This window comes from Mustela nigripes, chromosome 4, assembly GCF_022355385.1.
Source record: "Mustela nigripes isolate SB6536 chromosome 4, MUSNIG.SB6536, whole genome shotgun sequence".
In the NCBI taxonomy this organism is placed as follows: domain Eukaryota; kingdom Metazoa; phylum Chordata; class Mammalia; order Carnivora; family Mustelidae; genus Mustela; species Mustela nigripes.
The window spans coordinates 90438721-90444720 of record NC_081560.1 but is presented as its reverse complement, the minus strand read 5'-3'; positions in this window follow the sequence as shown (position 1 = coordinate 90444720).

Genomic DNA, 6000 nt, shown 5'->3' with positions numbered 1-6000 from the left:
TTTCATCTTTAAAAACCCTCACCTGGGCATGCGTGGGTGGCTCAGCGGGTGAGGCATCCCACTCTTGATGTCATGATTTCAGAGTTGTGAAATCCAGCCCTGCATCGGGCTCCATGCTCAGTGCAGAATTTGCTGGAGAGTCTCTCTAGAGCCCTCTTCCTCTGCCCCTCCTGCTCATGCTCACTCTCTTAATTAAATAAATCTTAAAAAAAAATAATAATAACAAACCCTCCTCTGATCCTGTATTCCACCAACCATTGCCCTCTTACACTCCCTGCAACTTCATCATCAACGCACTATTTTTGAACCTTAGCTTATTTGTGCTCTTGGCAACATTTGGCCCTGTTGACCACACCTTTCTTGAAATACATTTATTCTTTGGATTCCTTAAGCACCCTTCTCCCTGGTCACTCGTACCCGCTTATCCAACCAATGCTTGCTATTCTTCACCTAAAAGCTGGAAGCTATCTAGGAAAGAGAGGTGAGATCATGGGGACTAGGCATTATTTAATAAGTTGTGCTTTCTTTAGTATATCTGTGCAATAGAACTTTCTGTAATTAAGCACTTGAAATGTGACCAATGGGACTGGGGAAGTGAACGTCTAAGTTTAATTTAATTTAATTAAAATAGCCACATGTGGCAGATGGCTACCACATTGGACAATGCAGTATAGAGTCTTCCTACATGAAATGTGGCCCGTGGACCAGCAGCCAGTGCATCACCTGGGTGCCAGTTAAAAAAGCGGAGTCTCAGGCCCCACCCCAGACCTGTTGAATAGAAACAGCCTCTTACCAAGATCTCCAGGTGATTCATAAGCACAATAACATCTGAGAAGCATTGCCCTTGGAAGACTCATTTTTAAAGCATTACAGTGACAAACATGTGTGCACATCTTCGTGCAGCTTCTGGGCCTTGTTATACCTGAAGAAATTTCTTTCTGTGAATTTTTACCAAGTCCTCCTTGACATATTAATCAAATGGATTGTTAACCACATCCTAACTGAAATGACCTCTAGATGTTGGGACACTCAGATAATTATCATGTCAGAAATCAGTTGAGTTTAACCTTTTGACCTGTATTGTATCTCATTCTTTGGTGGTACAACCTCCAGTTCCTTTTCTGTGCTCTGAGGAAATGATATCTTTGTTTCATAAAAAAGCAGAATAAAGCAGAGAAAAAAAAATTGAACCAGAGTGTTAATAACCTCTGAAGAGGTAACTGGCTTTTTCTCCAGTGGAATCAAATTGGCACCCTAAGACACAAGAGATGATTCATACAAAGCATCTGGAGGTCGGAAGTTAGAAAGAAGACTATGGAACAAGTTTATATTGAACAAAATGTTTCCTCATTCTTGACTGAATGTCTTCATGTTCTAGGGTGCTTCCAAAGTGTTCAGTGACACCGTCACCTCAAAAGAGACAAGACCCTTGGAATATATGGGAACCTCCAGTTGTACTGGCCTTGGTGATGGTCAGCAGGGCGGCAGAGTAGGTCAAAAAAAGTCAGGAAATGGGGTCTCTGGGTTAGGGTATCTGTGTGGGCTCAACTCAGCTGTCTCTCTGGCCTCAGTTTCTTCTCCTGTGAAAGGATCTACGTGGATTCAAAAGAGCCCCTTTTAGGTCAATTCCAGCAAAATCTTGGATAAATGGAAATCTTGTAAAAATGAAGTCAAAATGATTGAACAATTATCTTCAAAAGGAGGATTCTTTCTAGCCACTCTTAGAAGATCATGTCATTTATACATTCCACAAATGTTGAATTCATTCAATGTGTAATATACAAGACACTGTTCTGGGCACTGGGAAGTAACTGTAAACCATCTAGTTAGGGTCTGGTGAAACACATCTTTAGGGAAGTGGTAAATAAATCAGCAAATCTGAATTCTCATGCCTGTTAACAATCATTGACCAAGACTTTGAAGCACCTGTCAGGATGGCGTGTTCGATCTAAAGGGCCAAAAGCTAGCTGAGTGGCAGAGTATCCTGGAAGACAATAAACCCATGATGCCCAATTAAGGAATAAAAAGATCTGATGGGAAGTCACATGCAAAGAATTCAAACAGGATGTTAGATAGTCCCCAAGAATTTGCCTATCGCTGTGGCAGTCATGCACAGCTTTCTTAAGGAGGTAGCATCAGTGCTGAGAATTGAACGTAAGAAGCAGTCTGATGTGTAGAAAAGGCTAAAGCACTCCAGGCAGACAGATCCACAGGTGCAAAGGACACAATGCACAAAGACCTGGAACAAAAACAAATCCAAGGGATGGAGCATGGTGTTGTATGAGTCAATGTTGAGCATGTGAAAGGAGAGCCAGCGTAACTATCTCTCTGCCCTCATTAGAGCTCATTCTTTTTTTTTTTTTAAGATTTTATTTATTTATTTAACAGATAGAGATCACAAGTAGGCAGAAAGGCAGGCAGAGAGAGAGGAGGAAGCAGGCTCCCTGCTGAGCAGAGAGCCTGATGCCAAGCTCGATCCCAGGACCCTGGGACCATGACCCAAGCCAAAGGCAGAGGCTTTAACACACTGAGCCACCCAGGGCGCCCCCTAGAGCTCGTTCTTAATGTCTAATCTCAGTCTTTCTTGCTGTACTTCAAATCATTCATCCTTTTATCAAATGTAGAGAACACTCTGCCTGCACAAAGTACACTTTTATACATGTTTGAAGACTAGCGTGTATGACTGTCGACCATCCAAGACCTTTGTATGCTCCTTTTGGTTTCATTATTTGAGACAATAGCTACCCTAGAACATAACTTTAAAAAATTAAGTATATGGGTTTGATGATCTTCAGTTTGCTTGGCACCTGAAGATGGTCAGAAATGCTGGCTTGGGTCACCTTCCTCAGGAGGAATAAGGGAGAGGGACAGAATGGCCCATCGGACCTCCATCTCTTGTCTGTGAAATGGAGGGGAGGGATGTGGGATGGTCTGTCTCCACCCTTCTAGTTTTAAACCCCACGTCTCGGTGGAAGAAAGTTATGTTCCATCTGGAAGAGAATGTGACAGAATGGTAGGAGCCACCCACGCAAACACACAGAGACTCATGAGGAGAGGGACCAAGAACACAGATGCCCAGAGTTGGGAGAAGTCCAAGACCCGGGTGCTGTCTCCAGTATCTGGGTGGGATTCGCCTCTGGGTGTTCTGGATCAAACGGGGCATCCTAGCTGGCACTTCAAGGTCTTGGTGAATGATTTAGGATTATAAACTGGTTAGGGAATTAGCAGTTGCAAATTTTGTTGCCACTTTCCTAAGGATGTCTCACAGTAGCAATTTAACAGCTGTAGAATGCTTAGCGACTCCCAGCACGTCTTTCCAGGAGCAGAGACTACCCACTGATGGCTTCTCCAGTGACATCTTCCATGGAGGGGGAAGAATGGGTCAGATGGGGTCATCTCCAGCAGCATCTGCTTGGGACCTGTTCCTGAGCAGGTCAGATTGACTTTGGCTTCTGAAAACCAATTTAGGATAATCACCGAGGTTAATGCCTTATTCTAACAGTTCTGGTGGGGGAAGGTAATATTTAAAGAATATAACATAGACTTCTTTTTAAACACTGAATATATGTATCCTAACTTTAGGACTTTTTGTCCTTTGTCTGAGAACGCTCACTTAAGCACTTAGGGAATATTTTACATAAGAAGAAAAAAAAACTGAATGAAAAAGCTGTATTGAATCTAGCTCTACTTCACAACTCAACCTTCTCTGTGAGATTCAATCTCTGTTTATTCCAACCAACAGCAGCCATGAGACTCTATCCACCCCAACTGGAAAACCAAACTTTTTCTTTATCGGACGGAGATAAAGAGTTCGGGCTGGAGTTTGCTAGTACTGAACACCGAGCCCTCACCTCAAGAATCTCTTTGCAGATAGAATGAGATGATCTGAGAACTGACATTATTCCTTTGTTTTTAATTGTTCTCCAGAGGTAGCCATTATACTATAAATTCCCCTTTTCCAAGATTGAATGGATTGCTTTCTCTCTTTTCTCTTTTTGTTATAAAATTATTTTCTTGTAATGAGAACTTTTAAAATCTACTGCCTTAGCAACTTTCGAATATGCAATGCAGTATTATTAACTACAGCTGTCACGCTGTACATTACATCCCCATGACCTAATTTATTTTGTAACTGGAAGTTTGTACCTTTTGACTCCCTTCACCGATTTCCCCGTCCTCCGCCCCTCGCCTCTGGCACCGTGGATTTCTTCTTACTATCTAGGGACTATTTTTGCTGGGTTGTTTTTGGTTTTGTTTTAAGCTTCCAAATGTAAGTGAGATGATACAGTATTTGTCTTTCTCAGCCTTATTTCACTTAGCGTAATGGCCCCAGGGTTGAGCCATGTTGCTGCAAATGGCAAAATTTCATTGTATGCAAATAACCACATTTGCTTTATCTAGTCATCTACCGATGGCCACTTAGGTTCCTTATCCTGACCATAGTAAATGATGAATGCTGCAATGAACATGGGTATATACATCATTTAGTAGTGTTTTGTCTTTTTTGGGTAAATACACAGAAATGGAATTGTTAGAATGAATAGTAGTTATATTTTTAATTTAGGGGAAACTCCATAAAGTTTCCCACAGTGACTGCACCAGTTTACATTCCCATCAACCATTCACAAGTGTTCCCTTTCCTCCAAACCTTCTCCAACCCCAATATCCTTATATGGTTTCCACCAGATAATTGTTGGGATAGTCCACCCACCACCCCATATCTTTCCATATTATACTTCACATTTTGAGTACCATTTTACTTCAGTTGAGGAATTTTTTTTTCTTATAGTTTAATTAACTTAAAATCATTAATTCGATTTGTGGTGGTTGGCATATTAGCTTTCGAGGCCCCTCCTACTCCCATGCTGCCAAATTCCCAACCTGTACATGTTCGGCTGAAAAAAATCAGGAAGCTCTAGCATTGGGGCTTCCTTGTTGAGATGACATGCTCTCTTTACTCACGCATTGTGATTCCCTTGAATTGTTTCACTTCCTGATCTTTGGGGACTTGGAAGGTGCATCGGGATTTCTGACTACTTCAATTTGCATAGGAGCTTGCTTTGCCCACTCTTAAGAATGTGACTCACATGGCTAAGCCTTTGCTAATATTCCTGGAGAGAACTCATTTCCCATTTTTTTTTTTTTTTGACAGGACTATTCCTCTTCTTCTCAAGCTGTTCGAGCTGAAAACACCTTGAGAAGAAGATTTTCATTGATTATTTAATCTGAATTAATTAACAATTGGTTTGCTTGTCTGTTTGTGAAATACCAACTGAGTATTATTCCCACCTTAAAAGGCCACCAGAGACGTGAGTCAAAGCCAAGCAGCAAGGGGTCGTTTATTGCAGGTTTGAACCTGGACTTTCATTTGTTTAATCTGAAGTCCCTCTCAGCTTCTGTTCAGGTCCCATTCTTCCCCAGTAAACACTTAAGACCTCTTTCCAGAGTGGCCCTCCTACCTGGCCCTCTCTATGGTGTTTTTGGTTATTCCAGTCACATTATATTCCTAACCTAAATACTCAAAAATGGAATGAAATGTTACATTTCTATTTCACCAGAATTATATCCCAGTATAAATAATCATCATCAAAAGGAGCAAATTCCTAGGCTAGCCATTTAAGATTGCTTATGATTTAGCTTTTTATAACATTTGGAACTTTATTTTCTATCCTATCACCTAAACCTTTGGCCTTCAACACATTCTCTAAAATACAGAATTCGTAGTTAAATTTGAGTTTCAGATAGACAACAATTTTTTTTTTTTTTGGTATAAGTATGTCACCTGCAATATTTATTTTGCTAAACCTGATGGCCCTATCCCTATCACCTTTCTGGAATCAGTCACTGCCTCCTCTGAATTGTCACATAATTTTGTCAGTTCTTTTGTTATATAACATATTTCATTCTTCCTTGTTTTGCAGCAAATTCAGAGATCTGCTTCTTCTATAAGTTTACAAACATTTTGAAGGCAAGAATTGCACCTATCTCCCCTTTTTGCAA